This window comes from Pseudorca crassidens, chromosome 5 (assembly GCF_039906515.1).
Source record: "Pseudorca crassidens isolate mPseCra1 chromosome 5, mPseCra1.hap1, whole genome shotgun sequence".
NCBI classification, from domain to species: domain Eukaryota; kingdom Metazoa; phylum Chordata; class Mammalia; order Artiodactyla; family Delphinidae; genus Pseudorca; species Pseudorca crassidens.
Genome location: NC_090300.1, coordinates 28472560 through 28492765, shown reverse-complemented (window position 1 = coordinate 28492765; position 20206 = coordinate 28472560).

Genomic DNA, 20206 nt, shown 5'->3' with positions numbered 1-20206 from the left:
GACCAGACTGTAACCATGACATAAGCTGCCACAATTCCAAGAATTAGCTTCAAAGAAATGGGAAAAAACTGACCCTGGAACTGCAGATTAATTGTGCTTAAAACAATCAAGATGATGCTGATCAGACCACTGGTGACCAATTTCAAGATGACTGTCAGAGCTGACTGTGCTGTTTCTGCATGTGACCCCCCCCCCCTCCATCTATAAAAGCTCTTGCCCACTGATTGTCAGTGGTGGGGAGTTGGCCTTTGGACAGGAGTCCACCCTACCCCCAGTTGCTGGCATCCAAAATAAAGCAAACTTTCCTTTCGACCAACCTTGCCTCTTTAATGGCTTTTGAGTGGTGAGCAGCCAGACTCCACTTTCGGTTACATTACCACACTCCTTGAATGAAGGGAATTTTTTTTTTAAGCTTGGTATCCACCATAATTTGCATTAGGTCTGGCACACCGTACAAATATAGTATGTTTCCTGAAAGAGTGAACAGAAGAAGGAAGGAGGAGATGAATCATTTTGATGGGAATAAATCAAGAAGGTAGGGACTTCCCTGGCAGTCCAGTGGTTAAGACTTTGCCTTCCAAAGAAGGGGGTGTGGGTTCAATCCCTGGTCAGGGAGCTAAGATCCCACATGCCTCACAACCAAAAAAACAAAACATAAAACGGAAACAATGTTGTAACACATTCAATAAAGACTTTAAAAATGGTCCACATCAAACAAACAAACAAAACTTAAAAAAAAAAACCAAAAAACAAGAAGGTAGATGGTTCTCCAGGGTAGTATGTCTGCATCTTGGTGCTTGCCACAGGGGATGGCATCATGAGATGAATTGCCTGCATTCCATCTCGGTTATCTGCACACGGAGAGAACCCTAGTTGCTTCTTGTGCTCTCCAGAATCAAATGACATTGCCCACTAGGGTCAGATCCCCAGCCTGGGAGGAATTAACCAGCCGGCTTCCCAAGTTCTGTCCTTCTGACAATGGCGGTCACATAAAGAGTTTAAGTCCACTTTCTCAGCTACTTGACCTTGGAGTACTGAGGACTTTGGAAGAATGAAGGCTAAGTTGCATCTGTAAGTCAGTCCTGACCCTGGTCTTTCTCACTGGATATCATTGTTTAGTTTTTGTATCGGTTTTTATTGTTAAGAAGGCTTGTCATGGTTAATAACTTTCTACCCTTATTTCCTGTTTATCTGTAACAAGAAAGAAATTTTGACAAGGCACAAATTCATCTGTAGATAGGGGGTACTCTTTGAAAGCTTGTGGGTTTTTATGCTTTTTTAAGAGATTGTTGAGACTTCTGACGCTCTGATTTACCCTGAACGTATTTCAACTCTTGAGTAGCTCTGATCAGCTTAATTTTCAAAACATTTATCTTCAGCGCACTGAGGGAGCTTTAATATGTCCTTAATCTAGTTTGGTGCATTTCCAGTAGTTTTGTCTCTTGTTTCTGTAAATAGAGAAGTAAAGCAATGGGGAGGAAGTAAAGGTAGCATTTATCAGGAGGAATTGTCCTTCTCTCCCATTAACAACTTCTGTGGCCTGTTTTTTCATTCATTCATTATAGGTCAAAAGTTACTTTTTGATGAGAGCTAACGCCTTTTGTTTCTTTAAAGGATCTTTAAAGGGCCAAGAAGGCCATGCCTATTCCTCAAGTGGGTAAACTTGACAAGGGAGGTTAATAGATTTATCCAAGGTCATATAACAAATGAGTGTCAGAGTCTGAACAAACACCCAGACCTAGACATGGTGTCACTGTGAGATTTTGCTAACTGTACCCTGGTGGTCTGATCCTTTGTAGCTTAGGGGACAGGCTTCCTTTATCTGTCAGTGTCTTCCTTTGTGAGTAGACAGGTTTTTTCCGCATAAGCACAGATTTGCCCTCCTTTAAAGCTGACCTCAGGATCCTTTAATTCTTAAGCTCATCATCCTCAGGTATTCAAGACACAATGAACGGGACACACAGTTCCTAGGACATTTGTAGATGTCTCTTCCCAGGTGACACCAGCCTGCAGATGAATCAGAAATGATGATCTGGACTCATTCCTTAAGAACCCCAGCATCTTCTAAGCCAGGTGTCCCCAACCCCCTGGCCGTGGACTGGTACCGGTTGCAACCTGTTAGGAACTGGGCCGCACAGCAGGAGGTGAGCGGCAGGTGAGCGAGCGAAGCTTCGTCTATATTTACAGCCTCTCCCCATCGCTCGCATTACCGCCTGAACCATTCCCCCCAACCACTCTTGCCGGTGCCTGGTGCCGGAAAGTTTGGGGACCGCCGTTCTAAGCAGTAGTTCTTAACTTCGCTTCACATTTAAAAGAAAATTCCAGAATTTAGGCCCCAACCTCAGAGATTTGTATTTCATGGGTTTAGGGTGAGGTTCTGGCATGGTAATTTAAAAAAATCTCCTTGAATGACTTTAACGTATAACCAGGGTGAAGAACGAATATTCTTGGCTATCTTGCCGATTTGCTTTTATCCTTAAACGTGGGCTTTGCTTGTAGAGCCATGGCCAAACGGGTTGGAACCTTGCTCTATTTTTAAGTTAAGCCACTTTTATTGTACTCTGCAGATGTTGAAGTAAAAATCTCATCCTTGGGAATTACAGACTGATGATATAACTTCTCTGTAACGAGGCTGAGACAGATAAAGCAAAATGAATCACTCAAGAGTCTTCTGAAGCACCTGGATGGGTAGAATTTGAATGGAACAAGCTGGCCTGAGTAAAATTATGCCTCTTGAACCTGTCAGAAGTCCTTGAAATAAAGCCATGGATAAAAGGGACTAGTGGCTATAATTTATTTAGTTTTTCCAGAAGCCATTGATAAAGTTCTTCATGAGAAGAGAACCTGGTAACTGGGGAGGGAAACTGCAGAACTGCCAGGGATTAGGACTGATTAGGAACTGGGACTCCTGGGGTCAGGAACAAATGTCTGTTTTCAGTGTAGCCAGCTTCAGCGGGGACCCGCACAATGATCTGATCAACAAACTTCGTGATATCTAAGATTCTTTTTTGTTTTTATTACCCAATTTTACAGCATCTTTTGAGAGACAAGGGTTCTCGAGCAAAGTGGTTAATGACCAGCTCTCTGCCCTCTTCCTTGCTTGTCCAGGACAGGGTGGCAAGGTTGAGTGGCTATTTGTCTGGCTTTGACCTCTGACCTTGATTCACACTCTGAAAATGTAAGATCCTCTAGAGTGCTCTAAAGAAAATGAATCATGGGTATTCCAGAGACTGGAAAGGCTGATGGGATGTGGTAATCTACTTAATCAAAGGCAGACAGGGCAAGAACTATAAGCAGAAGAGCTGCTAGGAAGCTATGTGTCTCTCCTCCCATCTCTGGGGTCTGCTGTATTTGCTGGGGACCTTTTGTTGCTCAGTGAACCCAGGCCCCCCGTGTCTTAAGTCCCCCGGAAGGTTGTGCTTCGCCAGAGTCTACTTCTTCTTCTTTTAACCTTGGCACTTTTCACTTTCTTTGGCAAACTACTCATCACCCACTCAGTCCATGGAGCTCAGGAGGGAGCTGTGACTCACCCGCCCTCCCAGCATGCACATATATTAGCTCCAAGGTGAGCACGTTCCCTCAGCCTGGCTATTAGCATATTCCATCTCTTTGGCCTCAGTGACTTCAATAGGGCTGGTCACCTTGCCCAGGTTGGTCCAGTGAATTCCAGCCCAGGGATTTTGTTGGAACTCTCTGAAAGAGGCTCCCTCTGTCCATTGCATTTGCTAAGCTGGTGACCAGGGGCCACCCTGAAGAGGGCAGCTTCTTGAGATAGAGAAACAAAATGGAAGAAGGCAAAGCCAAGAGGTGGAACATGCCACACTTCTTGACAACACCTTTGGAGTATCCGGATCTGGGTGTATTTACGAGATATGTCCACTGGACTTTTCTATTAGTCAACAGATTTTTCATCCCACATAGTCTTTCCTTAAGCTTCTTAAAGCTGTGTTTCTGTCACTCACAAGATCCTTTCATAAGAGGTCCCTAAGTGAATACCCTCCTAACACACCTTAGTGGCCCATCCCATTAAAACTAGTCTTTCCTGTCTCCTTAGGGACAGGCTCTCTGGACAGTGGTAGTGGCAAGCTCATCTAAGAAATGAGTCTGTGTTGATGAGCCAGTCAGGGGGTTGTCTCAGGTGAAAAGTTTACATTAGAAAATAATTATTTTATTGACGTATAGTTGATTTACAGAGTTGTGTAATTTCTGTTGTACAGCAAAGTGACTCAGTCATATATATATATATATATATATATATATATACACACACACACATGCACACACATATAAATATATATTCTTTTCCATTATAGATATCGCAGGATATTGAATATAATTGCCTGTGCTATACGGTAGGACCTTATTGTTTATCCATTCTATATATGAGTTTGCATCTGCTAATCCCACATTCCCACTCCATCCCTCCCCCACCCCTGACCCTTTGCAACCACAAGTCTGTTCCCTATGTCTGTGAGTCTATTTCATAGATAAGTTCATTTGTGTCATATTTTAGATTCCACATATAAATGATATCATATGATATTTGTCTTTCTCTGTCTGACTTACTTCACTTAGTATGATAATCTCTAGGTCCATCCATGTGGCTGCAAATGGCATTATTTCATTCTTTTTTATGGCTGAGTAATATTCCATTGTATAGATATACCACATCTTCTTTATCCGTTCATCTGTCGATGGACGTTTAGGTTGTTTCCATGTCTTGGCTATTGTGAACAGTGCTGCTGTGAACATAGGGGTGCATGTATATTTTTGAATTATAGTTTTGTCTGGATATATGCCCAGGAGTGGGACTGCTGGATCTTATAGAAACTCTATTTTTAGTGTTTTGAGGAATCTCCATACTGTGTTCCATAGTGGCGGTACCAATTTACATTCCCACTGAAAGGTTTACATTTTGACAGCATTTTTCTGGAGCCAATAGTTCTTCTTTTCAGTTAACCCAGCAGAGTGATTGTGAGGAACACAGGGAAAGAGGGGTTAGGGAATGAATTTTCACTGAACATTTTCTACACGCCGGGTCCTGTGTCAGGTGCTTAACATACTGTTACCTAATTCTTACACAAATTGTGTGTATATTATTATCTTTGTTTCACAGATGGGAAAAAATATCAATAACAATAATAAACAGCTACAATTTATTGAGTGCTATGTTCTCATGTTAGCTATAATTCTACTTTATTCATTACGATAATAACCTGCAAGGTAGAGATTAGAACCTATATTTTATAGATGATGAAGCCAAGGTTCAGAAATGTTAAGTTCACTGTCATGTAGCTAAAAAGCGGGCAAATCTGAATCCAGACAGACTCAAGTTGGAAGCCAAGCTTGATAGGAAGCAGATCTTCATTATAGGCTTGTGATGGGGCTGGATGGGGAGATATTTGGGGCTAAGGAGGGACTCTTGCCATGGACGCGCAGTCAACAGGAATAAGTCACAGATAGTGTTGACCTGAGCTACCTGACCCAAGCCCTGGCATACTGACCACAAACTTTAGTTGGGATCTCTGGTCAGCTTACTTGCTTGATGAGATCTAAAGGAGTTTTCTACTTGGGACTTTATAAAGAAAAGAAGAAAGTATAATTAAGAGCACAATGTAGAGCACAGTTGTCATCTAGCCTATATATTGTAAAATAAACCCTAAACATACTGGATACTCCTTAATTTGAGCATCAGTGTAATTACCAGTTGGTAAATGTGGAGCTGAATGGGGCTCGGGATGTCTGCCGGGAGCTATTAGTATTCTCTCCTAGGTTGTGCCAGTCCTGGGAGTTCTTTTGGTCTGTGCTAATGTCCTGTGGTGATTTGTGTCCCACATGGATCCATGCCAGCCCCTTTCAGATGTGCAGCTCCTTTCTCAGTCAGAATCGATATCCAAGATACAAAGAGTTCTCTGTCTTCTAGAATGCAGCCCCTTGGAGCTCAGTCTTTAAGGTTTATCAATTGCATTTCAGTTGTGCCATTTACTCCTGTCCCAACTGTTACATTAATTAAACAAGGAGGCCATTAGACTGGCTCCAACGCCTTGATGACCTATGTAAACCGACCAACATCTGAGCCCATAAATGCCTCCAGGTTACAAATCCAAAATGCTAAGGACAATGAGGACTTCCCTGGTGGAGCAGTGGTTGAGAGTCCGCCTGCCGATGCAGGGGATATGGGTTCATGCCCCGGTCCGGGAAGATCCCACATGCCGCGGAGCGGCTGGGCCCGTGAGCCATGGCCGCTGAGCCTGCACATCCGGAGCCTGTGCTCCGCGACAGGAGAGGCCACAACAGTGAGAGGCCTGCATACCGCAAAAAAACAAAACAAAACAAAATGCTAAGGACAACGAATCACAAACAGCCAACCAGGCTTTACGCTACAGACAATCAAATCATTTCCTTTCTTTGCTTTTGCACCTTCTCTGCACAAGTCTTTCCCACTGTGCCTGTCTGCAGAGCGCTCCTAACCACTTCTGGTTTGGTGCTGCCCCAATAGAAGAGATTTTTGATCAAACTCTTAAAATTTTAAACATCTTACTTTAAATATTTTATCTTTCAACACCACCTATGGCTATGATGCTGTTGTAGGCTGGAAATGGCTCCCACAGACATCCAGGTCCTCGCCTCATCCCTGCAACCCGTGGATGTTGCCTTACGTGATGAAAGGGATTTTGCAGGTGTGATTAAGTTAAGGCTTTTGAGATGGAGAGATTATCCTGGATTATCCAGGTGGGCCCAATTACAAGGTCCTTCTAAGAGGAACGGTCAGGCGGCTCAGAGTCAGGAGGAGGAAATCCGATCACAGAAGAGGTTGGAGTGATGCGGGCAAGGGGTGATAAACCACGGAGCATGGCAGCTTCTAGCAGCAGAAAAAGCAGACAGACTCTCCTCCTGATCCTCCAGAAGCAACCAGCTCTGCCGACACCTTGACTTTAGGCCAGTGAGGCTGATTTTGGACTTCTGACCTCTAGCACTACAAGATAAGAAATTTGTGTTGACTTAAGCAACTGAATTTGTGGTAGTTTACAGCAGCAATGCTCCAAACCATAGCTTAGATGCTTGAGGGACTTTTTTGTTTTCCTCCAGCAAATGCCTTTAGCAAACACATGCCACACATTGTTTTACTGGTGTTCGTGAAGGTGTACAAATGACTTCCCCTGAGCCACCTGGGGAGGGGGGTTTCAAGGGTTCTCCTGGCTTGAAGAGGGGAGAGGATAACTTTTGGTGTGTGTGCATCCTCAAAAACGCTCCCCTTCCTTACAAGGCCTCGACTCTCCACTTGCTTCCTGTGTTGCACTAACAATCGCTCCCCTTGCCACAGCAGCGGTCCGTAAAAACTGTCCCCTTGCCCTTTCACTGGGTTTTACTGTGATAGAAGAGTTTTCGTCAGTTGATGGATACAAAGTTAACCATTTAATTCACACTTACATGTTGTAATTTGAAGATAGTGGTGGAAGGCCAGGTTCTACTGGGTTACTGAAGGCCTCGGGGTGGGGGTGGTGGTGAATTCATCATGGGACTGGGCTTCAGCTGGACAGGAGGATGACTTGACTTGGGATATGACTTGGGTGTTATCGGAGCCAATTAAACTCAGAAGAGACTGATGATTCAGCTGGATTTTATACATCCATAACTGAGCGTATTGAATGCTGCAGACTGGTATTGATACTTGCCATTTGGAGTCTAAGGAAGAAGAATTATCAGAAGCTTCCCTGGTAGACATGAAGTCAGAGCAAAGGGAGGTATTAATATATCAGAGTTTGGGGACATTTAATTCAGGACAGTTTTCAAAAGAAGACACTTAAAAAATGTTTGGGGAAGTCTAGTATGTGGAAGCTGGTGCATCAGGGGTGGAGGTTCCTCCACACCTGTGGTGACCCCCAAAGGCCCTCAGAAACCCACCAGGGCTCTTCCAGGGACAGGCCTGGTGTGTCAGCCCTGTGCCATGGCAGGATATGCCTCCTTGCTGATGCCAGCTTTGGGATCCCTCCCATCTAGCCTGACAGAGCTGAACAAACACTGTCAATGATGGGGTCTCTGGGCTTCCCTGCTGTGTGCTCCAGGCCATCCACGCCCCCTGAGTTCCAGAGACTGTTCTTAAACTGGGTACAATATAATTGATTAGGATTGATTTTTCTAAATTACAATTACAGTTTGGTTTTGTTTCTTTAAAATTACACTCTGGTCCCCTTGATTGGAGTTTTGAATATTCCCAATCTTTTCAGTTACACACTTACAGTCTCTGGGTTTATTTCCACAGATGGCTGAACTCATGCATTATGTATGGGTTTTACAGGTGGTGTCTCGGAGGGCGAGTCTATTCTTGAATGTTTGCTGGGTCCTATGGTCACTCGCATGTTTTATCCACATGTGTGGTGCTGTCTCCCCGTTGAGTGGGGCTGCTGATTCTCCTCATGGGAAACCGACCCCTTAGCATTGCCAGGCTACCTGTGAGGGAGTCAGGATGTGTTTTCATCTTCCCCCCAGATTCCTGTACGGGGAGGGGATTGTAAGTGTTGACATTGGATCAGAACTGTCAAAAGCGTATAAACTCAGCTTCAGAACTTGAGAAACTTGAGTTGTGGTTCTCTTTGTTCTGCAGCAGGGCTAAATCCCCCTGTTTCTCAGCAATCTAGAACAGAAAAACAAAGAAACACATGGACCCCTCAGGTGCAACTCAACTGATGAGGACACTTCCATCCCAGCATCCCTGTCTTCAGGGTGGCCGTGCTCACTCAGCTTGGGTTGGCTGAGGACCCAGATTTCTTACTCTCCTTTAATCAATTGCGATTTCAGCTGTGGTTGGGTGGGACTTCTTGTAATTGTGTTTAATTAACATTGATGTCGAAACAAGTGTTCCCCCCTACCCACAGCCCCGGGCGTCCTTCGGGGACTGTGCCTATAGTAGAGCTTCTGGTCGCCCTCTCTGCTTCCTTTTCTCTCCCACCTCCACCAGCTGTTCTCTCCCCTGGTTCAGAACTCCTGTGAAAGGCTGAACGGGAGGAACAACTACACCAGCACATGTGCTCCCTGTCCCCCATCCCCAACTCCCGTCAACACTTCAGTCACACACTGTAAGGTTCAAACTATCGTCCTGTCTCCCAGGGCATCAGTGTTTGCTCAGAGACCCTCAGGGCTGCGGCCCTCTCTCCACAGAGGGCTTGCTCTCATCTTCTGCAGCTGTGCCACCTGCCTTCCTCACTTGAACTTGACCTACTAATGCTGTCCTCCAGAGGATCAGCACAGTGTGGGAGATGCATCAATGGGCTAATTACATATGGTGGAGAAAAGTTTACCCCTCAGAGCAGGAACTCTTTTGAGGTTAAAGCCACCATAAGCGCTTATGAAATGCTGATGCCTGGACAGAGAGAGAGAATCATTCCTTCTGCCCCCTCCATCATTTCCAGGCCACAGGAGAAAGCCAAGGCTAGTGGGTGTTGGCGGGAGGAGCTGTCATTGGAATAAGTGTGATGGCCAGAGGTCACCTTAATTGAGCTGCTAAATGGAGTTGTGTGTTTTGTCTCTTTAATGTGGATGGGTCACTGTTTTTATGGCTGTACTTAAGTCATCTTTCTTATAACTGGCCTGGCTTATTGGCACCGCTGGGTATTGTGGACTGAGAATTATTGGGAGTCATTTTTTTTCCTTCAAATGAAAAGCCTGCCCTACTTCTTCCGAACTTATCCATCAAAAGTACTTAGTATAACCTGACTGGTTGTAGGTGAGTGACTGAATTGGGTTTACTTGCAACTTCTTGGCATGTGTTTCACAGAATGTTAGCCTACCAGAATACCTATCAGACATTTGACACACCCACGGACCACCGTTTTCATAGAAAAAAGATGCCACACAATTTTTAAAATAGTAAAGTGAAAACTGCATTCAAAATGGAAAACAGTGTTTGTTTGTTTGTTTGTTTTCCGGTGAGAGACGTGATATAGTTTACCATCTTTCACTAATGTGTCCATATCCGAATACGTATCTGTTCAGTGGGAGAGAGTTTGAGCCACAGATGAGTTTCCCTATAATCTATTGCCTTTTGGTTTGTATTTCTCCTAAATTTGAAAATCCTTATTCATAATTATGTGTTTGGTAATGGAGGGACATAGAGGGTGACTCTATCAGATAGTTCTGGATATCTGCATAGGAAGGACAAGAACCCCAGATTACGGGGTGCCTTCTCGTTATTGTCTTTCTGCCCATCAGCCCCCTTGTCAATTAACACGTCCTACTAATGGGGGTGTTTCAACAAGGAAGATGATGGTGAATGAATTCCTTATTTCTTCTTTGGTTTTATTTGTAAGTTTTCTTCGTATTCTTTTGTAATATTCAGATATGGGTTTTCAATATGCCCATTAATAAGCCATATATTTCTCTCTATCAGAAGACAAGAGAAATTGTTTTGGAAAATAGCTACTTCCAAGGATGGAGTTGTCTGTACCACTGTTTGTTTCTTAAAAATCCAGATGTCTCATTTCCAATATTAAAAGTGATGGCATTTCAGCTCTGAAGTGAGAGTTGCAGGCTGTTTAAGACACTGAAAGTTCAAGTGTGATATGTAACTTGAACAACACAGTTGAAATGATTGGTTACAGAAATGGTTCCTACTGGAATCCAGACTCATGAAGTAAAAAATCATATTATCCATTAAAAAAAAAAAAAACTATGTGAGTCCCTTTCTCCTTGACATTCAGGATATTTTGGTGAGTCAAACACAGAGGACTCCCCGTCCATGCTTTAGGTGGTACGTGGAAAAACTCTATACTTGGTGACCACAATTTGATTTGATATGCCACTTTTTATTGTTAAATCAAGATCATGGCTTAAAAGAAAACTACCATCTGTATGCCAATGATTCTCCTGAAAAGAAAATTCCAGGTCTAGCCTGCTGGTCCCAGAGGAGGATGGGATGGGAGGCACAGCAGGGCTAGACCGGTGATCACCCCAGTGGGACCCAGCCTGGAATGACAGACATGCCCCCCGTCCCCCAACAAATGACTCATGACACATGAGCTAAGTAAATGCTTACTGTTTGTATTGCTGAGATTTTTGTATTTGTTTGTTATGTAGCAATAGTTAACCAAAATACCTTATTTCTATCATTACCTTCCTAGAGTCTATTTTCAACACAGCAGATGGAATGATCCTTTTAGAAGCCAGATTTTGTCAGTTATGGGCTGCCCATGCCATCGGTTCTCATCTCACTAAGGGTCAAACAAAAATTTTTACAAGAACCCATATGGATGACCTCTTCACCCTACTCATGTCCTCCTGATTTCATCGTCCACAAGCCTCCTCCTTGCTAGCTCTCCTCTAGTCACACTTATTTCCTTGCTGTCCTTAAACATTCCAGACAAGACTAGAACTCTCTCCCTGCAGGTATCTCCACGGTTTTTGCTCAAATGCCATCTTCTCAGAGAGGCCACCTCTGATCATCCTACTTAAAATCTCAACTTTCATGCTACTCCTCATTCTGTAATCTCAATCTCCCTTACACTGCTCTATTTCCTTCCCCTATGGTGTTATCACTCAGTGATCTACCACTCAGCAATCTACCGGACAGTCATTGTTAAAGTCTTTCTTTTTCTGCTAGAATGTAAGTTTCAGAGGGCAGGAAACTTTGTTTTGTTCACTCAGTATCCTAAGCGCCTAGAACCCTGCCTGACATAGTGTAGGTGCTCATTAAGTATTTGTAGAATAAATAAAGGTCAAGAGGTATACTGGTGACCAGAGAGGTTCTCTCTGAATAATGCAATGTGTGGATGGACATTTCTGCTTGCTTGTCAAAGCCCTCTCTGGCCACCTAACAGTATTTTGTCAGTAGGATCCAAGCACACCTTTCCTGGTCTACCTCACCAGGTACGAAACAATTATTTCCAAAATAAAGAGTCTTTTCTGTAGCAAAGGTTTTTAGTAACAAAGAGAACAAAAACTTGCAGGGCAATTTTTACTTCATTTATTTATTTCACATAAGCCTAGAGCTGATTTATATTCTATTCAGTGGTGGTATTATCCAAGTGAAAACTGAAATACCCACTCGCAAACTCACAAGATCACAAAGACGTTTCACCTTGAAAATCGTGTCCTAAAGTTTACTCTTGTTTTCCCTCTAAGCGGAGTATTTATAATTAAACTGGTTTAACAAACATTTTGGCGAAAAGTATAGTTTGACCCATTTTTTTGCTGTTAGGCGTACAACTTTGTTTTTGTTTTGCGGTACGCGGGCCTCTCACTGTTGTGGCCTCTCCCGTTGCGGAGCACAGGCTCTGGACGCGCAGGCTCAGTGCCCATGGCTCACGGACCCAGCCGCTCCACGGCATGTGGGATCCTCCCGGACCGGGGCACGAACCCGTGTCCCCTGCATCGGCAGGCAGACTACCAACCACTGTGCCACCAGGGAAGCCCAGGCATACAACTTTGAATGGTGTTTCTGTGGCTTATAACTCTTCTTCAACTTCGGGCCAAATTTGTTAATTTTGTACTGGAATGTATTATTTTGTATTTGTTGTAGAAAAATGGAAAGATTTTACCAAAGAAGGAAAAGAAGTTTCCCTCTGTTCTCTGAAGTGGAGGTAAAATTTTCTGCCCTCCTCTGACAAGTTTTTTAAAGAGATGATGCTCTTCGAGGGAGGGGTGACCTGATAATTGAGTTTCAGATACTTTTCCTTTGTGTTGCTTGTGTGCAGTTGTCATTCGATGAATTCACCTGCCTGGTCAGACACCAGAACCGCAGAAGCAAGCTCTCGCTCGAGTCTTGTTTGCTACCTACGTGTATAACATTTTGAATTATAGTATTTACATGATTATTTCTATCCCTACTTTTATGCTCCAATGAACTACTTTTGAGCCATCGATCCATCTTTGGGAATGTGGTGACACCCTACTAAGGACAAAAATGCATATAGGACAAACATAGCCGTTTTGCCCAAATAAGGAGACAATGTATTAATTAAGATGAGTTGCGCCCTGGAAACTGAAGATTAGATAACTGAAGGATTAGCTAACTGAGAAATAGCTGGGGAAAACTGAGTGATACTATCCTTACCAGATACGGACACACTTTAAAAATAGAAGAATTTTTGGGAAGATCACAGTTAATATTACATTTCATATGAGTGCCCTGGCTGCGAACCAAATGGTTCTGTCACTTCATTTCTGAAGCTGCCAAGCTGCTTGCAGACCCCTGGACAGATAAAGACTGCCTGTTAATTGCATCCCAAGCCTGAGAAACACTGCTCTGGCCTCCAGCTACTTGAAGTGTGGTCCAGGGACCAGCAGATCAGCATCACCCAGGAGTGGCTGGAAATGTAGAACCTCAGGTCCCATCCGAGACCTTCAGCATCTGAATCTGTATGTAACACGGTCCTCAGAGCATCAAACGTCCTTTAAAGTTTGAGAAGTGATGCTCTAGACAGCCCTTCTTAAGATAGGTGTCAGGAGGGCGGGGTTACTCTCCTAATAAGCACAGCAGCCTTGCAGGCCTTCGAGGATGGCAACGACACCAGCTGAACGGGCAATTGAGGGGGAGCAGAATAAGCCACCCCAGAACGCATCACTTGGGCTTGTGGATCATCTCAGCCTGAAGACAATCGGGGCCCAGCGGGCTCAGGTAGAGCTTTTTACCTCCCCTTTAACTCCTAAAAGAATTTAGAGAGGGGGTCTGTACCAGGAAGAGAGCTATTGCCAGAGAGCATTTTTATATCCAAAAGACTCATCTGCGTGGCGAGGCAAGCATTTGTTCCCAAACGTTGGCTCTTCCCATCTTCCTGTGAATTGTCTTCCTCCTCTTTGAAGCCCCAGATCCCTACTCCCTTCTCCTTAGCTCAGGATGCTATAAAAGCCTCAATTGCCTGACTGCGGGGGGGTGTCATATTTTTATGGGGCTCCCATATGTAAGAAATTTGTTTTTCTCCTATGAATCTGTCTTACGTCAATTTAATTATTAAACCAGCCAGAGAACCTAGAAGGGAAGGAGAGAAGAGTTTTCCACCCTATGCAATCCCTGACTGTATCAAGAGTCATCTCTTGGGCTTCCCTGGTGGCGCAGTGGTTAAGAAGCCGCCTGCCAATGCAGGGGACACGGGTTCGAGCGCTGGTCCGGGAAGATCCCACATGCCGTGGGGCAACTAAGCCCGTGCGTTGCAACTACTGAGCCTGCGAGCCACAACTACTGAAGCCCGCACGCCTAGAGCCCGTGCTCCGCAACAAGAGAAGCCACCGCAATGAGAAGCCCGTGCACCGCAAGGAAGAGTAGCCCCCGCTCTCTGCAACTAGAGAAAGCCCGCGTGCAGCAACGAAGACCCAACACAGCCAAAAAAAAAAAAAAAAAAAGAGTCATCTCTTCATTTCTAGCAGGCGCAGACCGCTGGGGGAGGGTGGAGGGGCAGGGCTGGTTCTTGGTCAAGGTTTCACCAGGAAAAGGATGCACTTGGAGACCAAGGCGAGCTCCTGATGCAGTTCGTATCTCTGGATCCAGGAGACAATTTGGAGTGATTTGGCGGGTGACGTTGCATGGTCACGGGGGCTTGGAGGGAGCAGGTATTTTTTCTTCTTTTGTTCAGGCAGCAGCTGTGGCTCCCAAATACGTTGCCTGCTGGGGGTCTAGAACTTGATGATTCACAAGTTTTGTGAGTTGGTGCTTTTCGAGCTGGACAGTGGTCTCGGCCGTGCACGTGGTTATAGCCTGAGGATTGAGAATTAGGCACAAATGAGGGCAGCATCCTCATCACCTCTGTTACTTCTTAGCCATTGTGTGGTTCCTTGTTGCCCCAGCAAGCAGGATGCCAGGGACGCACCCTCCGGCCCCTGCCGTCACAGCTTGCCCTTCTCTTCCCCTTCCTTAGACTGTTCCCCCCGCTCCACATTCCCAGCTTGTACTGCCCATCCCAATCACCACTTCCCCTTTGATGATTTTCTGCAACTGGGTGCTATTGCTTCCTCCTCCCAAATCCCTTTCATCTAGTGGTTTGCAACCTTGGCTACACAACAGAATCATCTGAGAAGCTTTAAGAAATCCTAACGTTCAGGCCACAGCCCAGAGCAGTTAAGTCAGGATCGCAGGGGGTGGACCCAGGCATCAGGAGCTTGTAAAGCTCTCCCGGTCCCTCCAATGTTCAGCCAGTACTAGTACCATAAAACTCGTCTGATCACTGTGAACCGCATGAAGCTGAGGTACATCTGTCTGGTTTTCTGCCCCTGGTGCTGAGGCATCAAGGGTTCTTAGCGCATCTTGACAGACTTGTGCTAAGTCTGCCCGCAGCCTGGTATAATTGGGGAAGAAGTCATGGTCTTTGGAACTATACGGTTCTGGGTTCAAAACTCCCCTCTGCCATGAATCAACTGCGTGATCTTAGGCCAAGACTTAACTTTCTCCCAGGTCCACGCACGTAAAGCGGGAGTTGAAATGTGATGCTCCCAGGGTGGTTGTGAGGATAAAATAAGATACTGTATCTGGAAAAGCGAGGCCCATATCAAAAGGTCAACTAATATTTGTTTCCTTTTCTTCCTTTTGTCATTTTTCCTTTTTCCCTTTAGGCATGGTGCCAGGTACAACCAAGCTCTACCAAGCCATGACTTAATTCAGCTCAGTTCTGTTAAGTCAGCGTATCCCGAATGCTGGCCATCTGCAAGATAATGAGTGGACAGTGGGGTTTCAGGGAGGGGGACCTGGTGATTTTGGTTAACTGAAGGCTGCCTGTAGACCAGGAAAAGGATGGGTGAGTTTCACAGTATGACTGCATTTCTTAGGCCACATCCTGAAGTAGGGGGCATTTGAATCTGATCTCTTGTGTTTGGTCCTTGCTGAGCTGCTCTCCTCCCACTGACCAGTTCCCAGTGGGGAGGGGGCACAGAGGAGGAGGATGATCTGCAAAGAAGCTGCCTCCTGTAATGCCAAGGTGCAGATGACCCAATCCCCTCCTTTACCTCCAGGCTGGCTTGGTGGATCTCCCTTCTCCTCTGTACTCGCTGCTAAAACGAATCAGTCTGCCTGTTGAGGTGATGCAATGAACCAAGATGTCTTTGAATTCATGTGCTGTCTGGACTCATCATTAGTCATCTGTGCCATCTTGACTGACCCCATTAATCATGTTGACACTGGCAATTCCTAACCTGGATTATCAGCAGTATATTGTAAGCCTCTAATAAATGTTTGTGAAACTGAAGGAATGACAGGTTGATGGACAATATTTGGGAAGACGATGGAACCTTCCATAGGCAGGTGTCTTATCCTTGCAACCTCCCCAAACCTAGCCTAACGGCTGCCCATGCTCAATGATAAACACACCTCAAGGCTTCTCGGCTAATCTCACAAGTACTTCAAGAGTGTGCTTCAGAATCATCCTTTGAACATCAGTTATCCTTGAACTGTGCTATGTATCTCCACACACAGGGATAAGAGATTGGGGCAGCACTATGAGTAAATGAGAATACAGCACAGAAGGTGGTTTATTCAGAAACAAATCCCTGAAGTGCTCCTTTCAAAAACATTGGAATTGATCAAATAATCTACCTGTTTCGTTTATTTTGTGTGAGCATTGCTCTTATAGCCTTTGTCCTTCTGTTCCAATCTGGAAGGAGAGGGGAAAGGAAGAGGGAGGGGAGAGAGATCAGGTGAGGGAGGGCATATCTTGGCAGGCAGGCCATCAGAGTGGGCAGTTTGGAAGTCTCTGGTATGAGCTGACACTGCGGTCACAAGCAGAACTTCTCCTCAGAAACCTCAGTTCTGCTCTGAAGGCCTTTAACTGATTGAATCAGGCCCGCCCAGGTTAGCTAGCCTAGTCTCCTTTAAAGTCAACTAATGATAGATGTTAATCATATCTACAAAATATGCACTCATAGTAACACCTAGATTAGTGTTTGAATGACTGGGGATTATATCATAGCCGAGTTGACAAGCAAAGCTATCACGCTGAGGAGAGGTAGGGCCGTCGTACACCACCGCTAGAACAGTAACGGTAGAAATCGATGTTTCTCTGAGCTAGTTCCCTGTCCCTGGAATGCCAGAGCTTCTTGAATTCTCCGTGAGGGCTCATCCAGGCTCTTTTCACGGGTGCACACTCTGTCTATCCACTGAATGTAGCACTTAGCCTCTGTCCGATTCTCTCTTTCTTCTTATTGTCAGTGGTTCTCCCCAGGGATTGAGTGAGAATCATCTGTGGCGCCTTTTGAGGAAAAACATGCTTGTCCTCTTGGAGATTCTGACACGGTCCTTTTGTGGGGAGGGCATATCAGAATTTCTTTGCAGGAGTTAGAGAGAGGTGATGAAGGTCATGTGGCATTTGAGAAACTCTTCCGTGAAGCTGTGATGCACATCTCATCCCTCCAGACACACACCTCCAGCCTGGACATTTTCCTTAAAATTCAGATTCTTGTAAACCTCTGGATAGCTCCATGAAGCTCTACACGGGAACCTCAGGCTCAGCATGTCCAGAGCTGAATCCACTGGCTTTTCCTCGTTCCTCTTCCTAATACCCTCAGTGAATGGAGCCATCAACCTATTGTCACCTAAGCCTTAAACCTGGGATCGTTCTGGGCTTCCTCACCTTCCATAGCCAATCAGTTACCAGCTTCGTAGATTCTCACTCTGAAATCCATCTGGAAGATGCGCCCTCTCCGTCCTCCTTGATTCCACCTGAGTTAAGCCTCTTATCATCTCTCTCCTGGGCTAGTAAAATAGCATCCTAACTGGGTTATTGCACCAACTCCCAGTCTTACTTGCACTCTGTCTCCTCACAATACATGTAGTTTTCTTCCCTGTTTAAAATATTTCAGTAGCTCCCCATTCTCAAAGGATCATGACCCAGACTACTTCATTTGATCTACCTCTCCAGAATTATCTTTCTTCCATTTTCTCACACTCAAACACATAAACAAGCCCCACGTGGAATAATTTATAGTTTCTCTAATGTGCCAGGCTGCTTCATACCCCTTTGTCTCTGCCCAGGCTCTTCCGTTTGATTGGAATGCCTTTTCCATATTCTAATGATCCACCACACCTCTTGCCCCACGGGCCAGCACCCATCATGTCTGCTTGGTCATATTCTCTCATCTTTCAAGACTTCACTCAAATGTTAGTTCCTCCTTGAAGCCTTGCTTGACCATACCTTCACTCCCCACCCCCGTCTTGAAGCCAGAGCCACTCTAAGAACACATCATAAATGAAAATGGTATCATTGTTAAAACTAAAAGTAACGCGGATAAACCAAAAGGCTCTCTTGATTCAGTCCTCCTATTCCCACTCCTCTTTTTGTTATCAGTCTGCTGTGGATCATCCCAAACTGTTTTTTCACTAACAATTTATCTTGAAAATATTTCCATGTGAATGCATATGTATGGGTCCATCTCTACATAGAGTATAACTAACTGCTGCAGAGTATGGGTATAATACAGTTTAGTTAACTCTTCTGCTATTTTTTTTTTTAACCTTTTAAAAGGAGTTTTATTGATGGTGTGCTATGCAGGCATTAACATTTCTCAAAAAATTTCAAATAGAAAGAATTAAATTGCTTTGCTTAGCAATCTTTTTTCCACTACTTTATCTTGTTTTTTTGAATTTTATTTTATTTATTTTTGTATACAGCAGGTTCTTATTAGTCATTAATTTTATTTTTATTTTATTTTATTATTTTTTTTAAACATCTTTATTGGAGCATAATTGCTTTACGATGGTATGTTAGTTTCAGCTTCACAACAAAATGAATCAGTTATATATATACATATGTTCCCATATCTCTTCCCGCTTGCGTCACCCTCCCTCCCACCCTCCCTATCCCACCCCTCCAGGCGGTCACACAGCACCGAGCTGATCTCCCTGTGCTATGCGGCTGCTTCCCACTAGCTATCTACCTTACGTTTGGTAGTGTATACATGTCCATGCCTCTTTATTGCTTTGTCACCGTTTACCCTTCCCCCTCCCCATAGCCTCAAGTCCATTCTCTAGTAAGTCTGTGTCTTTATTCCTGTTTCACCCCTAGGTTTTTCATGACATTTTTTTTTTCTTAAATTCCATATATATGTGTTAGCATACGGTATTTGTCTCTCTCTTTCTGACTTACTTCACTCTGTATGACAGACTCTAGGTCTATCCACCTCATTACAAATAGCTCAATTTCGTCTCTTTTTATGGCTGAGTAATACTCCATTGTATATATGTGCCACATCTTCTTTATCCATTCATCCGATGATGGACACTTAGGTTGTTTCCATCTCTGGGCTATTGTAAATAGAGCTGCAATGAACATTTTGGTACATGACTCTTTTTGAATTATGGTTTTCTCAGGGTATATGCCCAGTAGTGGGATTGCTGGGTCATATGGTAGTTCTATTTGTAGCTTTTTAAGGAACCTCCATACTGTTCTCCATAGTGGCTGTATCAATTTACATTCCCACCAACAGTGTAAGAGGGTTCCCTTTTCTCCACACCCTCTCCAGCATTTATTGTTTCTAGATTTTTTGATGATGGCCATTCTGACTGGTGTGAGATGATATCTCATTGTAGTTTTGATTTGCATTTCTCTAATGATTAGTGATGTTGAGCATTCTTTCATGTGTTTGTTGGCACTCTGTATATCTTCTTTGGAGAAATGTCTATTTAGGTCTTCTGCCCATTTTTGGATTGGGTTGTTTGTTCTTTTGTTATTAAGCTGCATGAGCTGCTTATAAATTTTGGAGATTAATCCTTTGTCAGTTGCTTCATTTGCAAATATTTTCTCCCATTCTGAGGGTTGTCTTTTGGTCTTCTTTATGGTTTCCTTTGCTGCGCAGAAGCTTTTAAGTTTCATTAGGTCCCATTTGTTTACTTTTGTTTTTATTTCCATTTCTCTAGGAGGTGGGTCAAAAAGGATCTTGCTGTGATTTATGTCATAGAGTGTTCTGCCTATGTTTTCCTCTAAGAGTTTGATAGTTTCTGGCCTTACATTTAGGTCTTTAATCCATTTTGAGCTTATTTTTGTGTATGGTGTTAGGGAGTGATCTAATCTCATACTTTTACATGTAGCTGTCCAGTTTTCCCAGCACCACTTATTGAATAGGCTGTCCTTTCTCCACTGTACATTTCTGCCTCCTTTGTCAAAGATAAGGTGACCATATGTGCGTGGGTTTATCTCTGGGCTTTCTATCCTGTTCCATTGATCTATATTTCTGTTTTTGTGCCAGTACCATACTGTCTTGATTACTGTAGCTTTGTAGTATAGTCTGAAGTCAG